Source organism: Sturnira hondurensis, unplaced genomic scaffold, assembly GCF_014824575.4.
Source record: "Sturnira hondurensis isolate 20B ecotype Veracruz unplaced genomic scaffold, ASM1482457v3 Scaffold0007217, whole genome shotgun sequence".
In the NCBI taxonomy this organism is placed as follows: domain Eukaryota; kingdom Metazoa; phylum Chordata; class Mammalia; order Chiroptera; family Phyllostomidae; genus Sturnira; species Sturnira hondurensis.
Window position 1 is genome coordinate 4,904,623 of NW_028079848.1, and position 21,133 is coordinate 4,925,755.

Genomic DNA, 21,133 nt, shown 5'->3' on the forward strand with positions numbered 1-21,133 from the left:
AGCAGCAGCCTGCTTATATACGCGGAGTGCGGACCTAATTGAAAACGGGAGGCACGCAAGAACTTCCGCCGGCTGTAGGCCCGCCCCCTAGCGAACAAGCGCCAAATGACGTCACCGCGCCTGGAGTTCCTCCTTTCCCCCGTTTCCGCCGCACTTCCGGGGTCCCTGGATCAGGATTTGCCGAATTTTTAGCTGCTTAAAACTCAAGGAACTGACGTTTGTCCCTTTAGAAACGTGGAAACCTGCAGAGGATCATATGAGTTTATGTGAGCCAAAGTGACCCGAGAGGGAGGTAAGATCCGGAGAAAGGCAGTTTTCTTTATTCTTTTACGCACCCGCTATGAGGGAGGATTACAAAAAGGTGGGAGAAAGCAAGGTGCAGAGAGTTAACATAACTTGCCCAGGTGGGGTTTGTGGTCAGCTCACTAGTTTATTACAGAGCCCCTTTTCCCTTCGCACATTTGGAACTGATTCTGTTCTGCTGGTTGGAGACAGTCGCACCTTAGTGGAAACGCAGGTCCCTCGGCCCGATTTTTCTGGCCCTGGGCCTCTCCTGTTCCCGCAGCAAAGCCTTTCCGACTGAATCCCTCGCTCCGCCCCTCCCACCCCCTCAGGAGTCTAAAATCTGTCAGCCGCCCCTCCACACCGAGATGGGAAATCTGACCAAAAGGGTGTTGTTCTTCCTGAAGGCGAGGCCGCGGTGGAACTCGCCCGCCACGGGAGCCCAGGTCTCTTCCCGGCGTTTGCTCTTTCGTCTCGGTGTATTAAAGCCTGTAGTTCTCATTGGCTAATATCTAGCCATCCTCACCTCTGCGCCCAGTAACTTATGTGTGTTGGTGTTTACTTCTCTGCTGCTCGTTTTGTGTTCTTTTTTATCCTGGTAGCGAAATTATTCCAAACGGAATTGGCAACTTGTGGTAGCGAAGGTATTAAAATTAAGCACCGCCCCCACCCCGAGCTCTTTTGTGCAACGTTAGTGCGTAAGTCACTTCCGAGTAGTGTTAAAGGTATAATAATGAAGCTAGCAGTCGGTGGAGCAGAGTGGCGCAGCGGAAGCGTGCTGGGCCCATAACCCAGAGGTCGATGGATCGAAACCATCCTCTGCTATCCTCTGTTTTTTTAACCTGCAGTTACAATTCCACAACTTAATCTCACAATAAAAAAAGAAAAGAAAACAACACCAAAAAAAACACAGCCTCCACAAATGAGCCTGCAGGGCCAATACTCCCAGGGTCTTGCATTTAAGAAAATTAGGGAAGCGTCTTCAATGAAAAATGCTGACATTATCTTCGAATGAGGATATGCACTGAAGTGCAGTGACAAGCTTGAAAGCAGCCATCCCAGATACAGTTTTAAATCTATATCACATCAGCGGGCTAAGCACTCTAGGTGAAGGGAGGCTCAAAGTCAAGGGAAAAGAATTATAAATTCTATAAATATCTTGTCCATAGAATGATTGTATTGAAACACCTTTTTGTGTAGATTAATCTATTAAATGTAAATATTGTTAACAATTGAGGTTTTTGTAACCCGACTGTACTGGGGTGTTGTTGTCAATATATGGAAGCTCCCAATAATCGGACAGAGACGGGGAGAAAAGTGCTCTGATGTCACATTATCACAGAGAAAGCACCAGAGCATGGGAAGCGGGGAAGTTGGGGCTACCCGTGCTGGATGGCGAGAGGGACGATCCTGCAGAAGCTGTTTAATAGTAACGCTGCCTTCCGGGTGCGGTTTCCATGACAACTGTCCAGCCAGCTATTATCTCAAGTACCTAGAGTCTGAAAATAGTGAATGTGAGTATTCATAAGGAAGAAACAATGACTTAGCTTGTTAGAAACTATCTCTTGGTGCAGACAGGATGCAATACTTGAGCATATTTTAGGTGCCATAAATTCTAGTCTTTCTGCTCAGGGAAATGGTAGATTTAACCCAAAAAATGACTTTTCTTTCCATGGAGGCCCCATATGCCACAAGACCAAAATGATTGTCAGTTTGAACCCTGCTGCAATCCCGGCTCCGTGACCCAGATGACCTCACATAACCTAGATTCTCCATCTTTCTAAAGACGTCAAGTGGGGATAGCATCGTCTTTGCATCATTACACGACTTGTGGGACTCTGGGCTGGCTGGAAGCTCATTGTTCTCCCTAAGCAGTTCAGGAGGTGGTACTTCTGTAGACCACGTGGCCTAACGGATAAGGCGTCTGACTTCGGATCAGAAGATTGAGGGTTCGAATCCCTTCGTGGTTAAATTTAACTCCAGTTGCATATTGACATACCTGTGAAATTTAACTGCCTTATTCCCAATGAGGGTATATGGAGCTATTACCTAGACAAGTATCGCCCTCCCAGATTCACTTTTTTTCCATTGTTTTCCCTGGTCCTGGGGAAACTAGTGTCTAGGGTGAAGGGAGGCTGAAAGTCAAAGGAAATAAGGCCGTTCAATACATTGGGGGCTCTGGAGGTCTCCCCAAATTTGGATTTTGAGTGCCTGAGTTTCATTTTCACAGGCTCAGCTTGTCCTGAGCTACTCGGAAAAGGGAATTCGGATCTGCCAACCGAGGGGGTCTCCCCAGCTGCTGAGTCTGAGCACGGCGGGAGACCTGCTGCTTTTCGAAGGCCACAATCTCTTCTTCACGTTTCACTTCCAGTCTGAGTCCCCGTTGCTTTTGAAGTTCTGGCTGCTGTGGAGTCCATGTTCACTCTTGCTCTCCTTTTCCTTCTCCTTCTCTTCCTTTGGTTGTGTTGCCATCAAACGGATGAGAACAGCTTGTGTTCCAACCTAAGTCCATTAAAAGAGCCCAGGGATTTACAGTGGGTGTGAGAAAGAAAAGAGAAAAAACAACAACAGAGAAAATTGCTGTGCGAAACATACACACATTTTTGCACCTAAATAACTGAATTTAATAATTTAGGATGCAGAAAAAGTAATTTCCAACTGTCGACGTCATGGTAAGATGGTAAGACATGGTGTTTGATTTCAGATCTAACTTCAGTTCAAATCTGGAGTCCCTGAGTTCTCGTGCTAGAGGTCAAAGCAATGAACGATTAAAACAACGAGGGGGGGGGGAGGGACTGCTCCTTCCCCAGCCTCTAGGAGCTCCTGTCTCACTGGTTTCCTCTAGTCATCAGTAAAGTCCAGGCTGTACAGAGAAAACAAAGAGACATAGCTCTTTTCTACTTAATGTTTTCCTCTTTCCTTCCCTCTTTACTGTTCTTTAGGAAAAAACAGACCCTTTGAATTTGAAAGAGGTGAGGGGCAGAGGCAGGATTGCCCCATATCTGCCTGCTTTCTTCGGGAAATACAAGAGAGGGGAACATTTAAAATCACCCTTTAATGTGTATTAAAAAGAGCGACACCCTGGTCTATTCTGCCTGGTTGACGTTTCAGTCCCCCCCACCCCCCACCCCCCACCCCATGGCCTGCCACCACAGGCAGACACACACACACTTAAGTGTCTATAACTGTCTGTTGGATGTTGACAGTGTGCAAAGTGGGAGACACAGGATGTGAAAGGGTGGTACACACCCTGAGAACCTTCTTTCCAAAGGAGGTAAAGTGGGGAGGGAGTGGCAGGAGGGGTGAGACTGCCTCGTTGTCCACAGCAGCAATAATTACCTCTGATTCTTTGTTGGAGAAAAAACAAAATACATGAAGTGTATCACCCGATTCCTGAAGATTCCACTTTGGCTTTCGATTTGAGGCATCACCTCCTGAGCTTTTGTTTCTGAGATTAAATGGTTAAAGTGTGTCATCCATCTTTGAACTACATATACTATAGAAGCCATATAGTGTTAGGTGAAATTCAAAAACAGATGTTGCCTTAAAATCCATGCTTCTTAGGCCTCAATTTTCACGAGGCCTTGGAAGTTCTGCTGGCTTATGACAAGTGTACTTCAGAAGAATTTTCTGGATCTCAAAGTTACAGTCCCAGTCGAAGGATCTGAACAGGTCGGAAAGACCACATTGCCTCAAATGCTTGATCTAGAGGAACTTGGTTCCCATCATCCTTAAAAGGAAAGACTGGGTTTGTCTCTACCTCAGTCTCCTCATCTGCAAAACAGAGACAAGTGAGAGAGGGAAAGTTTCAGAGAAAATCTCTACTGCCGCTTCAATTTCTGCCATTCCCAGCTGTGTGCCTGGCCCCTTGCTGTAGTTTACTCTAAGGTGAAAACAGGTGATGGATGAGATTTCCATGGGACCGTGTGCTAAAATCAAGATGTACGTGGCAGGATATAATGAAAGAAAGGAGAAATAAATAGAGGCAGGAACGTTTGGGAAAGATCTTCGGTTTAAATCAACTGATTTTAAATTAGATTTCCATTTAAACCACATTATAGTAATTTAAATTAAATTAAACGAAAATAAAAAGAAGAATAATGCTTTCCTTGGCAGATTCACGGGAAAGAAATGTTTGATTTGCATCCTCAAAAGGACTTTACCGGAAAGAGGCAGAGACTCTCCTGGCAGAAGGAACGACATAAGCAAAAGCGCCGCGTGTGGGCAGTCTCTGCTCCTGGGGGAAAGACAAAGCTGGTTTGATGGAGAAGTTTAAAAAGGTAGAGAGCGATAACGTCTCCAGAAAGAGCCTTGAGCTTGGAAACGTGCCTGAGATTTAAAAAGCAAAGCCCGTGAGACAAAAAATTGCCAATTCAGGACTCTTAAAACCAGGTGGGGCAGTGAGCAGAGGAGGGTGTGGCCACAGTTCTCAAACGCCCCATTCTCGCATTTCTACGGCAGCATAACCTGTCGCCACACGCACCATTGGACGCCCCCCTCCCCCCCAGGGGGATTCTGACGTGTTGTCCACTGTTCGTAATAGGCGGTTGACAAAGCACTAAAACAGCCCTGATATGCGGTAAAACCTAGCTAGCGTCCACTACGGAGTGGAGCGCTAAACGACGAGGATGGGATTCGAACCCACACGTGCAGAGCACAATGGATTAGCAGTCCATCGCCTTAACCACTCGGCCACCTCGTCCGCCACGGTAAGGTTTTGACTAAATATTACATTTCTTTAGTCAACAGAGTCCTGTTTTGCAATTTCGATTACTTTTTCTCAAGCTTTCATCAGTGAAAATGACGCCTTTGTTTGTATGAATAACCCCTGCTTTGATAAAGGGGGAAAAATAAAGAAGAGACTACAGTCCCGGGAAAAAAGGGCAAGGGCAGGATGTGCACCTGAAAAAAAATGGCAAAATACACTTCCAAAGAAAAATGTGCAACCTTAAAGAGCCAAACTCTCAGAAACAGAGAGTAGAATGGTGGTTATAAGGGGCTTGTTTGGGGGATGGGGAACGGGGGGATGTGGTTCAAAGAATACAAATCTTGCTGTTAGAAGATACGTACCTTCTGGAGATCAAACGCACAGCACACCGATTATAATCAACAATCCTGCATTATGTACTTTAAAGATACTAAAAGGCCATATTTAAATGTTTTCACTACAAAAAAAGAGTTAATAATTGTGTGATGTGATGGACATGCTAGCTGATGCTGATGTGGTAATTGCATTGCGATATAAAACTGTATTAGATCAATACATTGTACAGCTTAAATTTACACAACGTTGTACATCAGTGATATCTCTTTGTTTTAAAGTCCTTTTCGTAGCATTTGTCTTATGGTGGGTGATTTGGGGAGGGTGAAAGAAAACTGGGCTTTGTTCTGGGTTGGACACTTTCAGGAAGGGAGAGCATACTTCTGTGATTGAGTATCTTAATACACGTTATCCAGATGAAGGTAAGACTATAATGAAGCTACAGCTGTAAAGCTAGTGGCCTCTCATCTTAGTTGAAAGAAGATATTTGGTACTGTGGTTTGCACAGTGACTTCCTACTGTCCGTTCTTAGATGAGAGTATGTTTTGTTGTTTGTTTGTTTGTTTGTTTGTTGTCTCCATCTGCTTTCATTACAATCAGAGAATGACTTTGTCTGACACTCCTGTTCTGTGAGACTGTTTATATTTGATAGAAGGATCCCAGGGGCCAGCATTATTTAACAGCCAGAGGAAAGAGCAAGACACTGAATGCTGATGAGGGGTGTGGGGAGTTCAAGTCTAAGGCACTGTGTGTACAGACCAGTGTGTAATCTTCATCTGGGAAAACTTGAGGACAAGGTCACCAAGGCTGAGACAACTCCACTGAAGATTTGCAGTCCAGGTGCCAGCCATTACGTTATGAGTACCTTGAAGTCGGCTCTGCACTAAAAGACTGATGCATACTAGTAACAGATCTGTTTACCTTCACAAGGATGTAGGCAACCATTCGCTTAAGGAGTGTGAGCAGAGCCCGTGGTGGGTAGGGGCCTTGGAGGCTCTCAGATGTTCAAGGCCACAGTGCCGCTGTACAGCCGGAACTCCTTCAACGAGGGGTTAGTGTGTAGAAGCTGATGGAACACTTTCCTTTAAGTGGCTCCATGAAAGGAAGGGCCTGCACTGGGGACTGTAAAATATAAACTCTTCATCACTGGGGCCAGGATTCTGACTTGTCAGGACCTGAGGGACTCTGGGGGGAAAAAAGGGACAGCAACTGTAAGTAGGAGTAGCGCTCAAATGCAAGACAATTTTTTTATGGCCTGTGGCTTTCTGTCAAATGGGTTGTTGGTGTGGAAGTAATCAGTAGCCAAGTGTGTACACCTCTAAGGTGAGCTAGTGATTCAGACCCACAGAGGGAAATCACCAAGATGTTGCTGATGTCCCAAAGAAGTTTGGACTCAAATGGCTGGATTCAGAATCCAGAGTACTAACCATGGGGTACTTTATGGGGAGCTTTCTACTACAAATTTTATGTATATTCTTGCATCCGGCCAATAGCGTTCAAGGGGGCTTCAGAGAAGAAAGATTTGTGGGAGGGGCCTCTAACAGCTGGGCATGCAAATAACTTGAGGATCTGACTGACTTTAGGAACCCAGGCAAGAGTAGGTGTCAAGAGAAAAAGGGAAAATCAAATTCTAAGTAAAGTCTGCTTGACCTTAAACTGAAAAAGAGAGAAAGGGAGTTTTGTATAAGAGCACAAAGGTGATACATATAGGACACTTTTCAGAAGTGTGAGAAAAAACTAGGGACTCACACAGTGCTCGGTACATGGGAAGGGTATGTGAATAGCCCAGGATGCACCAGCGGTAGGAGAGAAACACCGCCGAAAATGTCACCACAAGTGCGTCAAGTCCCACCTAGACTTGAAGTGTGAACGCTGGATTCAAAGTCCAGAGTGCTGACCATTACTCCATAAGGCCTCTCAAAGGTATGTTGAAAGATCTATAAATATTCCTTACATAGCTTGTCATTTTTACTATTTTTGTGAACTATAGCCTTAGTTTAAAACATATTAACTTAAAAAGCCTACTGTATCACAGGCAGCAGAGGCTCCAAGATAAACAAAAACATTTATGTTTACACTCACTGCGAACTTCTCCAGGCCGAGTGCGCATATTACAAATTAATGAAGCCAAACCCGGAAATGAGGTCTGAGATGTGAAACGTGAATGCTTACGCATCCAGGAGAAAACCTAATTTACCAGGATCTCAGGGACCTCTGGCCTAACAAAGGTGAAAGGGTTAAGGATGGACAGATGTGGAATCCAGAAGCAGGCGTGGTCCTGCTGTGCAGGACAGTGGAATGGATATGAGTCCATCATCCAGGTGCAAAGGTGATTTGAAAGAGGAAGACACTAAAAGAGTGACACAACAGGTCCCACCGAGATTTGAACTCGGATCGCTGGATTCAAAGTCCAGAGTGCTGACCATTACACCATGGGGCCAATGACACAAGGCTCCTTTGCACTGTTTTCCCAATGCGTTTGCTGTGTGTCACGTGAGTTTCTTTAAGGTGATTTCTCTCCTAGAGACGCTGAAGATTCTAGATGCTGTAGCATCCAGAAGATGGATGCAACAGTTCTATCAGGTGGAAAGCCGAACAGAGTTCACTTTGGCTTGGGATTCTTCTCCAGTCTACAGAGGGTTTGAGTAACAGCATTACTTGCAAAATCAAAACTGTATTTCCAGGCAATTTCCGGAATTTAGAAAAAATGTTTACCTCCAAGTCTTTTCACTTCCTTTATTGTGCTTATCCTCATTTCCCAACGGACTGAATGCAGGTGTAATAAAAGATACTTTTTGTTATATTTACTCTTTTCTGTGTTGCATATACAGTAAAGTAGAACTATCTACTTCCAATCTTATGGAGAAACAGAATAGTAACCAGAAAAAAACTGTGTTTGGTGTTGTTTTAGTGTGTGTTCGAGTTCGAGTTTCTACAGCTGGTCCAGCAGATGATGATGTACCAAGAAAGAAAAGGCAACTACGTAGTCGGCAGGATTCGAACCTGCGCGGGGAAACCCCAATGGATTTCAAGTCCATCGCCTTAACCACTCGGCCACGACTACAAGACTCTGCTGCATGTCTGGATAAATTCCCATGACAAATACTACCTTTCCTGTTACACATGGCTCTTTCTGTTTGATAACTGTTCTGGAATGTCTGTCATCGTGGTAAAAAGAACAAGGTTTGGAATAGCGAAATGTCAGTTACAGAAGTTTTTATAAATTATAACAATCTGACAATGACATGCACATTATGGGCAGGTGTACTGCTCCCCAAATCTGAGACACTGAATCACAAGAATCGCCAGGTTAGTGAATAGGGTTTTACCGCAGTTAGGGACTGGAAACAGTACACCTGTTTCCAGTAGAACTGGTCCACAGACCCTATCTGATAATTAGTGATAATCTTGATTTAATCCCCTTTCCGAAATAAAAGGTGAATTTTTTAACTAAAACAAGTAGAGATAGCAGAGGATGGTTTCGATCCATCGACCTCTGGGTTATGGGTCCAGCACGCTTCTGCTGCACCACTCTGCTGATGCATAATTATTCCACTTTCAATTACTATTCAAAATATAAATTTGGCGGTTTTTTTCTTGTAAATGACTGGTTGGTATATCTCAGTGACTGCTTTTAAAAATGGAAAGAACACCTTGATATCCGTACGTGACTACACTCCACTTCCAAATACTACTGGTCTACAACTCACCTCCAAAAGGCTCAATCTTCAGATCAGAGTTTACCCGAGCTCTGATAGAAAGACGTTTCAGGTTATTGGAAAACCAAATGCATGCTAATTAATGTAATTGATAAAAGTGGAATTGCAAAAGGAAGGTTAACTTTGATCTTTTTCAGCTTACCCCTCCCAAAATACCAGAAACACAGCTCCTTTAAAATATTTCTTGCGATGTCTTCGCAGTGGGTGGGGAGGGAAAAAGGTACAACTGATGCATTGGCCGGGAATCGAACCCGGGCCTCCCGCGTGGCAGGCGAGAATTCTACCACTGAACCACCAATGCTCACCTGGTACAGTCTCTCTTATATGTCCTTATCTACTGGTCTATAGGTATAGTTACATGGTCATTAAACTATTAAAATAATGAGAATACATGTTCTCTTCCCAAGAATTTCTTTCAATTTCACTCACTTTGATCAGTACATTATCATGCTGAAGGAATCTAAATAAGCCACTGTGGCAAAAAAAAAAATATTTTGAGTTAAAGCATTTGGGTTTCTGAAATTCCTTATCTATCTAAAAGCAGAAGCTTCCAAAAGAGCTCATAAATCATCATAAATCCCGTCACCTGAAGCAACTCCCATCTCCCTTTCTGAGAGAGAAGTTGGTGTGGGTAAGGGAAACAAATGTTCCCCTCTACCATTCTAAATTCTTGGTTGGGAACCCTGTAACAAATGACAGATTACCAATAACAAGGGCAGATTAACCAGAGAAATAAATAACAGAAGTGTATTGATATGTACAGGGCAGGTACACATGGGAGAGACTCCGGGAAACTGGTAGCTCTTGAAGAGTAACAGATGAAGAGGAGCAGAACTTGCCATCCCAAAGTACGCCTCTGTGACATAGTATTATTTTACGCCGATTGTTTTTTAGAAACAGCGGACACAGGAGATCTAAAAACCAAATGGAAGTTGCCTTTTTGTAAGAGACATTTACTGTGGGGGGTGGGGGGCGGCTAAAGGCAAAATATCATGTCTGATCACTGTCGTGAACTGTGCTGATTGGTCAATTTCTGTGCCAGCCTTGACAATTTACTTAATCTGATTTATTTAGTTCTTGGCCGCATCCTGTGCGGGGTTTTCTTGACTGTGGCCAGGTGGTCTTTCCTGCTCACAGAGGTCTGCAAGACATCTTGGGATTGTGTCAGTGACTGTGAGTTCTTACCTTAAAAATTGGGGCGGGGGGTGGGGGGGGGGAGCAGAGCTATACATCCTGTGCTTAGCAGGCTACATTCTTCTGTTATCTTGAGCAAAGTATACTGTTCCTACCAGCTGGACGTGAAGGCCACAGGGCATGACTGCATAACAATGTTGGTACGACACTTGGAAGGACTAATTTAATAGTTTTAACTAAAAGCTAATTTCTTCTAGGATTTGCTGTCGGTTTCACTGTTTCTGTCAAGTTCAAGCTGACGTAGATGTAGATCTGTGAAGGGCGTGGGCCAGGCCGATGGGGAGACCTCCATTCCATGGGTCCCCGTATACAAATAAACTTTATCAGCCCCCTGCGGGTGTGTGGCTGATTTGGGGGGACGTACTACATGTCTGAGGTAAAGGCCTGGGAGCCCACGGCAGAGGACCTTGTCTAAAGCTGAAAGAAAGGTTACCAGGAGCAGCTGGCGTCTTGTTTGGGTTGACCGCTGGATGATGAGGGTCTGACTCAAGCAGGGGACCAGCGCAAGCATTCCCCACGGAGGAGATCACTGGGGCAACGGCCCTGCCCTCCGAAGGAGACACATGCGTTTGAGAAACAGAAAGAAGCGCCCGTACGACAGAGGGTTAATCCGCACAATCGGTTGTTTCGCTATACGCAGGGGAATGTGAGGATAAGACTTGCAATTTGTTGTTTAAAAACAGGTGTGGTGTGGACACTAATATAACTGAGCAGGAGGAGACCCTGGAAGAGTTAGCAACAGTGATGGCAGGAGGCCCTTGTGGCCGTGAGTGGAAGAGGATAAACGGGATGTAACGTTCGAGGAGAGGAAGCCCAGCAGAATCCCTAATCGGACTGGGAAGCAACGTCCAGGGTGGCGCCGGGCGCCTGGCTCCGGAGGAATAGGGGTGCGAGCGCCGCTGAGCAGGACGCAGGAAGGGGCCCGGGGAGACAGGCAAAGGGGCTGCAGGAAGCCGGGAACGCAGAGCCGGGGCCCACGTCGAAGGGGAGGGTCCTCGGCGGCTAAAAGACGAGAAAAGAAGCCTCAAAGGACAAACGGAAACCAGAAGACTGGGCACTGTCTGGTGGCAAAGTGGACAGTATTTACCATTTCTCCCCAAAACGGTAATAACAGCTGACCCCGACGTGATTTGAACACGCAACCTTCTGATCTGGAGTCAGACGCGCTACCGTTGCGCCACGAGGCCACTGGGAAAGAGCCGTTTTTCTCTTCTCAAGTCAGATTTGAATAATTTTCCTTCTCCTCTAAATACTGCGTTCTCGTTCTCTCTCTCTCTCTCTTCCCTAGGATGTGAAGATTTCTTTCTTCTCCTTGGTAGATTTGATTGTTTTTCTCTGCAATACTCATGGCTTCGCCAGTGCTTGGTTGTCAAAGACACTGGCCAGATTAAATATCAACCCAAATGCTCCTCAGGGGGGAAGCGTAGCAGTCTCTAAGGCTGACATTCTCCCGTTTTGAGAAAAACCGTGTAGGTATCGCGTTTACATCGGGGCAGTGAAACAGGAGTAAGAACGCAGCGGCTACGCCGTTGGCACCTCGACTTTTCCTGCAGGTTCGCCGGACTCCGGGCTCCCCTGAAGCGGACGCCGCCCCGCGCGCGCGCACGCACGGCAGCGCGCTCGCCACCTGCCGGTCGTCGGACGCCCTGCAAACGCGGCTTGTCAGCTCCTGGGTGTCCGCGGGCCTTCTGGTCTCCGCAGCGAGCGCGTGCCATTCGGTTCACAACAAGGAAACAGTTTGGATTTGCTGGTCTCAGCTTTTCCCACTAGCCCTGTGAGTGACCTTCCCGCAGTCGTTCTCAAAAGGTGCTTCCGGGACCCGGAGCCTGGGTCTCAGCTGGGAACTTGTTAGCAATGCAAACCCGGGCCCAGGGGTTCACAAAGTCGGGGTGGCCCGGCAGGCTGTGTTTGGAAAACGTTTGAGAATCTCTGCCCTAGTTCAGAGACCCGAACCTTTTCTCTCTCGAGAAAGTAAACGTGCAGCCTCCTTCCAGGATGGGGCAGGGACAGGTGTGGCTGTTTGCCCGGGCTGCCGTAACCGAATCCACAGACTGGGTGGCTCAGGCAACAAACTCACCTTCTCACGCTTCTGGAGGCTGGGAGTCCTGGGTCCACGTTCCCGACAGGTGTGTGGTTGGCTGCCTTCTCCCTGCGTCTTCACATGGTCTTCTCTCTGTGTGTCTGTGTCCTAATCTCGTGTTATAAGGACACCAGTCATCTTGGATGAGGGCCCACCCACAGGACCTCGTTTCACTGTACTCACCTCTATAAAAGCCGTCCCAGGGTGAGGTCCTGGAGGTGGGGGGGAGGCGGGGTGGGGGGCGAGGACAGATTCGGCTCCTAACGGGCCGTTTCCAGGCGGAGCTGCTGCGGACAGTTCCTGAGCCTGGCGTGGGGTGAGCACGAAGCGTGTAGTGCAAGTGCGACCGCCGCTTCGCTCTGCGCACTCGGCCCGTTGGGGGGTCAGCTGCCTCGGGTCTGACAAGCCAACCGGCCCACCTCCGTCGGATTTCCAGATGACCAAAGGGTGTCGCTGTTGTCTCCTCGACTTTTTGTCCTATTGGGATTTATGTTCCGGAGTTGCTCTAAGTGTGATTTCTGAAGTGCGTTTCTCCCCCTCCTCGCCTTCCTGCCCGACCCCCAGGCAAAGTTAAAGTGCCCGGTTGCCCTTAGTGACTTAGGAGCTTCAAGCTCCGCTCCTGGACGGTCGAGACTTCGCCGCATTTTTACTCTTCGGTTCGGCTTGTTTCCCTGGTTAGACTATAAGGGTTTCGAAGCGTGGGAAACACCTCGGTTGGCAACAATGATTTCGTTGCCACTACAGTTAGAGCTCCGGGATTATTCCATCAAATTTTCTACCCACACCACTGCTTGTGAGTGGACCACGTGGCCTAATGGATAAGGCGTCTGACTTCGGATCAGAAGATTGAGGGTTCGAATCCCTTCGTGGTTGTTTCCTTTAACATCCTTTTGAAGTCAGAAATCTTTTCCACCTTAGCCATTTATCCTCCACGCATTTCTACTCCTCCATATTTCTTCCTTCGATTCTTCCCCCCTCTGCAATTATCTATTTCTCTGTCTCTCCGTAACGCCACCGCAGTCCGTTTTTCCAGGCGGCGCTAGCAAAAATCAGGTCCGCAGACCAGAGGCAGAGCTTGGGTGCTTCTTAGTAACGCAAGCTTTCCTGCCAGTCCTTCGCTCCAGCTGCAAAGCTAGGACCCTGGGGGGGGGGGGGGGGGGGGGGGCGGGGGGCCTGGGTTTCACCAGCTGTCGGAGCCAGGCCCTTGCACACTCGAACCTGAGAACTACAACATCATGGACCTCAAGTTCTCCCTGCCCGCTCACCATTTAGCGCCCACCCACCTGCACCCAAGATTGTTATAACGGGGGTGTTGTGCAGCCTCCTGGGGACCTCTGGGAGAGACTGGGGCAGAGAAGGGCAGGAAAAAAGTCGCTAAGTTTGACAAAAGTCCCCTTCAGCGAACGCACGGAAATGGTGGAATTAGAAACTCACCCTCTGCAATCCCCAGAAAAAGCACAGACCCAGGGCAAAAGCAGTAGGGACCTTATACTTCTTAGAAGATGATGGGGAAACAATGTATTCGTGGTGTCAAAGGGCCGACCCAAGATCTCTTGCGAACTGCAAAGGGAAAAAGCCCTGGGAGATACTGGATCAAGTACAGGTGCCAACCCAGAAGTTTTCACCCGAATCCAGTCTAATCAACTAAAGGCATCTCATCGGTCATTTGTATTGGACTTCTAGTTTAGAGTAGAAGAATGAACGAAAAGTTGCCATGAGGGAACAATGAGAAAAAAATCCAGAATGTGAAACATTCTAGGAGACAATTGGCTTGGACTTTTTAACAAGTCGATGTCAAAACAACAGCAAAAACAACGCTGGCAGACCGCTGTAAAGTAAAAGGCATCAAGGAAACGTTACAACCAAATTCGGTAAATGAACTTTGATTGGATCTAGTTAGAAAAACTGGCTCCAAAAGACACATCAGAGGCCCTTGAAGAAGAAGTGGGTGTTAGATGTTTCCATAAAGAAGTGATAGATTTTATACTTATCATCATAGCATTTTGAGTAAGACGTGTTTACAGGTTGAGAGTACTATTGGCAAAATGTTAACAACTGTTGAATATGGGGTGCACAGATAATTCCCTATTCTCTCCACTTTTTATGTTTAATTTTTTCACAATAAAAATTTGAATTAAATTTTTAAAAAAGACTTGGCAGAGTTGTCCTGCCTAAACAAAGGCCCTGAAGGAAGAGCACAGGGCTCCAAAAAAGAGCCACCTCTCACTGCCGACACTCCAAAAAATAAATAAATAAAAATTAAAAAAGCAATGCTCCAGCAAGACAGAACTTCCTGCATTTCCTCTCATGTTCTAACCCCCTCTCCCTTTGGGCTCACTTGCACGCATCCTTCACATCTGAGCTTCAGTAGAATTCATTCCACAGCCTGATCTGAGAAAATGGGCCTGAGGCTTGAGGGGAAAAAAAGTCAGGTTAGAGAGAGATAATTAGGAGGTTGATCTGGGTGCTTCTTTCAAAAAATGTGGGTTATTGGAGGAGGGTCGAATTTGGAAAGAAAGATGGAGTGTTCCATTTGGAAAGTATGGCGTCTGAGAGGTCCATACAGATAGAAAAAGAAATAAGGAGGACAATTGTATGTTCTGGAACCCAGAGGAGAAGTCTGGGCTGCAGCGGTCTCCAGTCCATCAGCACCTAAGCAGGGGCTCATCCATCATGCCCTGGCCTTCTTCTGCTCATGGAATGGACCTACTGATGAAATACAGAATCCCCCACTTGTACACTGATAAAAATATTCTGTCTGGTGTTTTAAAATATTTTGAGTTTTGTGAAGAGACAAGAGATAGGCTTCCCCGTGGAATATTTTAATGGGTCCTCATTCTTGAATTTAAAACCGATGGTGACTATAGCAGCTGCCATTTCTTGAGCCTTTACTATATTCCAGGCACTGCACTAGGTGTTTGAAGTAGCAGGGTGTCTCTCGGTAAGGAATATCTTTGCCAGATTATTTAAAGTTATTGCAACATATTGCTGATTTGTTTTCCAGAAAAGATCCAAAGAGGCATTCTCAGCTGCGTTTTACTGTCTCCATGGTTTTGCTGCAATGTGCCTCCTTTCAGATTGGCTTCTTTCATTTATTAATATGCAGTTAAGTTCCCTCCACCTCTATTCATGATTGGGTAGCTCACTTGTTTATAAAGGTGAATAATATTCCATTGTCTGGGTGTGTGAGTTTATTTCTCCATCACTGAAATGTATTTGCTTGCATGCAAGTTTTGGTGATTATTCATAAAGATGCTCTAAACAGCTGTGGAAAGGGTTCTGTATGGACATAAGTGTCAAGTCCTTTGTGTAAATGACGAGGAGTGCAATAGCTGGATCTTATGCTAAGAGTTTGTTTACTTTTCCGGGAAACCACCCAACTGTCTTCCCAGTGGCTGCGCCCTGTTGCCTTCCCACCAGCAATGACTGAGGGTTTCTGTTGCTCCTCATCCTCGCAGCATTTGACGTCGTCAGTGTTTTAGATTTTGGACATTCTAATAGGTGTGTCTGGTAGCTCATTGTTGTTTTAATTTGCATTTCTCTTGTGACGTTTCCATATGCTTACATATGCAAAGACTTCGTCACCTCACTAAAGAAAATATACACATAATGGATAGCAAACGTTGTTGGGTTTTTACTTTATGTAAAAAGGTTGTTAGCCTTTTTATATAAAGGTAAAAAGTGGGGAGGGGAGATTGGATGAAACATACATGCACCACCCACAGACACCGACGACAGGGTGCGGATGGCCAAAGGAAAGGGGGGGCGGTGAGGGCAGGGTGGGGGAGGGGGAAGGAGGAAGGTGGGGGCATCTGTAATGTGCAAACAATAAACCATGAAGTACATACACGTAATTTAAAGACTCAAACATTTCACGAGACTTGTGACTTGTAACAACAGGGAAGGTTCTCTCCTGGCTCCCTGTTCTAATGGTCCCCATGGTAGCCGTAAGAGCAGCCTCCTATTGAGGCTGATCTATTCTGGAAAGAGAAACAAAAAGCCAACCTAGCAGAGGATGGTTTCGATCCATCGACCTCTGGGTTATGGGCCCAGCACGCTTCCGCTGCGCCACTCTGCTACCGTGGCCAAAGCCCTGGTAATTAATATTCAGATTGTTTTTGGTTTGACACTCCCCCCCCCCTTGGGTCTTTTCCAACTTCGAGAACTAAATGGTTTTTTTCTTTCCTCTTTTTCCAGATTAATGATCTGTTTTTCTCAATACCTCAGCGGTGGTCTCCAACTAACTCCTAAGAAAACAGTTAATAAGAAATCGGGTAAGCACAAAGGCACGGTGAGCCACCCCTGTAACTGTGTGAGCGTGTGCACCACACCTGTAACAAGTGTCTGCTCACATCCCAAATGTCGATTTAGTCATCCTAAACTATTCAAACTAGGACACTCGGATGAACTAAACGTGCCTTCCCTTTTTCCATGCTGTAATGCGATAGATGGTGCATAATCTCTTGGGGGAGGGGCGGATTCTCGAGGCCCAGGTGAGGAAAAGTCCGCACATTTCTTCTCTTAAAAAAAAAAAAATAGAGTTATTTAAACACAGTGTTGCGGGACCTTCTAGCCCAGACAGAGGACTACCTTTCCAGTGTACCAGCTTATCCCCTATAATCTGAGCTCGCGGGTGGGGGTTTTGCCGCCGAGTTACCTCTCTCTACCGCACGGAGGGGCGGGCTGCGCGGCAGGCCCCCCTGACGGTCTGGGGTCTGAGTGTGGCGGGGAGCCCGGGAGGGTTGGACGGGCTGGTGACGGGTGAAATTCAGAATGTTTGCCATAACAGACTGCAAAACGCCTCGATGGGCCCAGAAATAAGCCCTTCAAATACAATAACAATATTGTATGTTATGCAGTCTTGCCTATTTACTCACTTTGTTGAGATGTTTAAGGAGGGTGTCCAAGGTCAGGGAAAGAAGGAAAGGCGTGCTTTTGTTTCTGCATAGGATTTGACTTTACAGACCAACGCCCCCACCCCAAGGCAGTCAAAAAGGACAAGAAAAGGTGCAACACAGCTGACCCCGACGTGATTTGAACACGCAACCTTCTGATCTGGAGTCAGACGCGCTACCGTTGCGCCACGAGGTCTTCCAGAGCCCAGGCTCCTGCAATCTGTCCACCTGGTCTGTGGGATTGGTATTTGGCGCGCACCGCGCAGCTGGGTAGGGTTTCAGAAAATAAACAACCGAGGGCCGAGGAGGACTCTCGGCCTCTCGGAAAGGAAGGGGTCCGCAGGGTGGGTGCGCCAGAGGACGGCCGTTTGTGGAGGGAAAACTGGAATCTGTACTTTCCTCTTCGACCCCATGGGCTTGCCGTGAGTTTACACGCGCAGTGTGCTTAGAGAGATGCCTACCCCCAACAGGGGGCGCTCTCTCTCGGTAAATGCTGGCGTAGTTACTGCTAACGAAGTTTGCTGAAATGCATTTGCCCACATTGCTGGCCTGGTTCAGCAGAGATGGTGGTCCGATTTCCATTTGTCGGTAGTTAATTTCCTCCATAGATAGAGTGGTTGATGTTAACAAACATAATCGGCTTATTTCAGATGTTGGAACTATTCTTTTTTAAAATACGGAAAACGACAAAAAAAGGAAACAAAATGTGGCCGCTCCTTAAATTCAAATGCATAAAATAAGCTGCAAAACTTACTCTCAGGAGCATTGGAGGTCTTGCCCCCGTAGCCCATGTCGTCGGTTTGGCTCAAATAAAGTCAGTGCTGGTGCGCACACCAGCATTGCATCACTGTTCCTGCATTTTGGGGGCTCATATGAAGTAAAATAGGGGTGACTTGAACACCAGCGCTGTGATACTGCAACCGTCCGTCTGTCACAGAGACGCTCCTCAGTGACTAACGGGGAGGCGGGGAGGTCCGCAGGGTAGATGGGTCGGAATAAGGGTTGGTGCATGAGGGCGCAGGACTGCTCAGACCGCACAAGATCTCATGATGCTGCTCAGAGTGATGTGAAATTTAAAACTTATGAATTGTTTATTTCTGGAATTTTCCATTTAACACTTTCCTACGAGGGTTGAAAGAAGGTAACTGAAACTTTGTAAAGTGAAACCCTGGATGTGAGGTGACTGCTGCACAGACAGGGACAGGACACCTGTGTGGTGACCCTGGGACAGCCGGTGCAGGGCACCTGGGGGTCCTGAGCTGCAGCTGATGGAGAGGAGGGGGAGCTGGGGAGGAAACAGGCAGAGGGAGAGGTGGGGAGGATGGGGGGCAAACAGGAAGATGACGGGGGGCACAAGGGACAGAAAGGAACCCACTCAGAAATGACAGTTCAGGTGACTGTCTGTCTCCATTGCAGGTGAGCAGTCTCAGGCCTATGCAGGTGAGTGAGCCTGATGCTCTCTGGTTTCCTGGCTCCTGTGTGTAAAGTAATTAAACCATTTCCCTGCTGGGTGAGAAGTAACCACATCCAGCTCAGAAGCCCATTTTCTGTGGCTGAACCACCCCCTCCTGTCTAGACACTCAGGACCTTCCAGACACAGTGTCCCCTCACCCTGATGACACAGATGCCCACGCTCAGCACAGCCTGGTCATGTCCCCTGTGGTTCTATCATGATAGAGGGAAGCTCAGCACTGGGAGAGGTTTTAGCCTGGTCCACAGAGCTGTGGACGAGGAGAGTGGACACTGGAGGAGACTGAGGAGAGGAGAGAGGAGGCCCAGTGAGGACAGTGGGTGTGGGGAGGACAGAGAGAAAGACCTGTCCTTGTCTTTGTCTCCTTCCTTCCAGACTTGAAAATGGCCTTCTTCCAGCCTGTTGAGTGGATCACTTTGTGTCCCCAAGACAATTCCCAAGGGCCCCTGCTTCCTTTCTTCTTCACATATTGATGGGGACAGTTCTGGGGGGTAACCTGAGGTCATGGTCAACAAGCTGTGCCACCTACTCCCCAGAACCCAGGGACTAGGGACAGGAACTATCCTGGGGTCCACAGGTCTCTGTGGGAGGAAGAGGCAGGAGGGGTGGAACTGGAGGAAGGGGCTGCAGGAAGAGGGAGGGGATGACCTGACCAAGCTCCTGCCCCTGCTGCCCCTGTGTGTCCTCCAGTTATGGCGTGTTCCACAGTCATTCCTGCTCTGTGAGGGTTGGGACAAGGACTGAGTGAGGTGATGACTGTGTGTTGGTCAGAACACCCACAGGAAACAGACCTCCTGTTTGGGGGGGTGTTTGTCTGTCAGTGGTGACCACAGTGAGGAGAAGGTGTCATAAGACCTAAAAACGATGCAGCAACTCCTGAGACTCTAACAGACTGTGTGGTGTGTTGATTCACTGACAGGGGTTCAGGTCAGAGAGCACAGACGACCCCGCAACCTGCCCAGATTGTTCACTGACTACACACCCCTCAGAGCACTTCTTCACACTGTACCTCGGGCACTTGTGACTGACAGGAACAGGGACACAGAATGAGGCAGCACCAGCCACTCCTCCTGGTGGCCTTGTGACAGGTGATCCTTTATAATCCACAGGATCACCAGTGTGGAGGTGACCTTGGTGCTCCCGTCACTCTGGCTGTTACTGACAAAAGTGCTCAAGGCTGTGTTTAAGAATCAGGGACAATCGTCACCTAGAGGCTTTGGTGTGCTGGCCTAGGGCAGTGAGGTGGGTCAGAGGTCACAGCATGAAGAGGTGAAAGAAACCCATGACACAGAGATGTAGCTGGATGTGTTCACAGTGACCGGCTGGGTGGCATTAAGGAAAGCCAACAAGGACACATGATCCCCCAGGGCTCACAGCAGTGGGAGCTGTGACCACCCCTGGGCCGAGGGCAAGGTGACAGGGAGGCCTCACTGGGGCCTGGAGGAGGCAGCTGGGGCTCAGGGAGGGGCCCCTGGGAGGGGGTGCTGTGGTGGAGCATCTCCCTGGGGGCGTGGGGGTCAGTGCTGAGCCTCCTCTCCTCCCTCCTTCCCGTGTTCAGCCCGCACCTCCCCTTGGCCAAACCCGACAGTAACCAGAGTCCAGGACCCAGGGACTCTGTCCATAGAGGAGTGACTCCTGGGCCAGAGGGGCTGGGACAGGGGACAGTGGACCCCAGAGCATGTGGAGCCCCAGCCTGACCCCGAGCACAGAGGGTCATGGTGTCTGACATCACACCAGGCACTTCCTCTGCACCTGGCCTGGGGATCAGTGTACCCCTCATTGGTCTTATTCCACCCCAGAGATCACTGTTTTACCCCTGGTTTACAGATGTGAAATTGAGATATTCCATAGCTGGTGTCTGTGGAAAGGGAGACTGTGCAGAACAGAACATCACGCAGCTCAGGGGGCAGAGCCAGGGCTGACAGTTAATCCACGTGACTGTACAGCACAGGTGGGCACGGACATTTGGGGGCAGAAACAGGAAAATGATAACCTCAACCCTTCTTATACTCCTCTTCCTCACCAAAGGCAGGACTCTTGTGGGTTTTCTTGGCGTGGTTGAGGGAAACCTCCAAGGTGGGCTGGGGACCTTAAACACTGGGCTCGGCCTCCTGTCCAGACCCAGGCATTGAAGGCTGAGGCTGGGAGGCCCAGGAAATATGGGTGGCCCCACCCACACTCTCTGCAGTGGGTGTGTTTCTGGATCAGGATGCCATTTGCCACACCCTCCGTGTGGCTGAGGAGCAGAGGAGCCTGCAGCAGGCAGACGCTGGGCAGAAACTGCCAGAAAACCCCAGGAGATCCAACCTGAAGTGCCGTGTGCTGACTGTGAGAGCTTCACACCGAGGAGACATTTCGGGGGGTGCAGGTGGGGGACAGGAGACAGTGGCATGTTGGGAGCGTGCAGAGAGGACACAGAGAAGAGATGTTGGTTAGAAATGGCCCAGAGAA

General features: G+C 47.9%; 10 non-coding genes across 10 annotated transcripts; 3 read left to right on the forward strand and 7 right to left on the reverse strand.

Moving 5' to 3' along the window:
• The first annotated feature begins 1,035 nt into the window (after nucleotides 1-1,035).
• TRNAM-CAU (transfer RNA methionine (anticodon CAU)) lies at nucleotides 1,036-1,107 on the forward strand. The gene has a single exon. It is a non-coding gene; the product is annotated as a tRNA-Met (tRNA).
• Nucleotides 1,108-2,179: 1,072 nt separating this feature from the next.
• TRNAR-UCG (transfer RNA arginine (anticodon UCG)) lies at nucleotides 2,180-2,252 on the forward strand. Its single transcript has one exon. It is a non-coding gene; the product is annotated as a tRNA-Arg (tRNA).
• A 2,650-nt stretch (nucleotides 2,253-4,902) lies between these two features.
• On the reverse strand, nucleotides 4,903-4,984 carry TRNAS-GCU (transfer RNA serine (anticodon GCU)). Its single transcript has one exon. It is a non-coding gene; the product is annotated as a tRNA-Ser (tRNA).
• Nucleotides 4,985-7,691: 2,707 nt separating this feature from the next.
• Nucleotides 7,692-7,763, reverse strand: TRNAQ-UUG (transfer RNA glutamine (anticodon UUG)). The gene has a single exon. It is a non-coding gene; the product is annotated as a tRNA-Gln (tRNA).
• A 542-nt stretch (nucleotides 7,764-8,305) lies between these two features.
• TRNAS-UGA (transfer RNA serine (anticodon UGA)) lies at nucleotides 8,306-8,387 on the reverse strand. The gene has a single exon. It is a non-coding gene; the product is annotated as a tRNA-Ser (tRNA).
• An 885-nt stretch (nucleotides 8,388-9,272) lies between these two features.
• TRNAG-GCC (transfer RNA glycine (anticodon GCC)) lies at nucleotides 9,273-9,343 on the reverse strand. Its single transcript has one exon. It is a non-coding gene; the product is annotated as a tRNA-Gly (tRNA).
• Nucleotides 9,344-11,351: 2,008 nt separating this feature from the next.
• On the reverse strand, nucleotides 11,352-11,423 carry TRNAW-CCA (transfer RNA tryptophan (anticodon CCA)). The gene has a single exon. It is a non-coding gene; the product is annotated as a tRNA-Trp (tRNA).
• A 1,693-nt stretch (nucleotides 11,424-13,116) lies between these two features.
• Nucleotides 13,117-13,189, forward strand: TRNAR-UCG (transfer RNA arginine (anticodon UCG)). Its single transcript has one exon. It is a non-coding gene; the product is annotated as a tRNA-Arg (tRNA).
• A 3,133-nt stretch (nucleotides 13,190-16,322) lies between these two features.
• Nucleotides 16,323-16,394, reverse strand: TRNAM-CAU (transfer RNA methionine (anticodon CAU)). The gene has a single exon. It is a non-coding gene; the product is annotated as a tRNA-Met (tRNA).
• Nucleotides 16,395-17,335: 941 nt separating this feature from the next.
• Nucleotides 17,336-17,407, reverse strand: TRNAW-CCA (transfer RNA tryptophan (anticodon CCA)). The gene has a single exon. It is a non-coding gene; the product is annotated as a tRNA-Trp (tRNA).
• Between the last annotated feature and the right edge of the window lie 3,726 nt (nucleotides 17,408-21,133).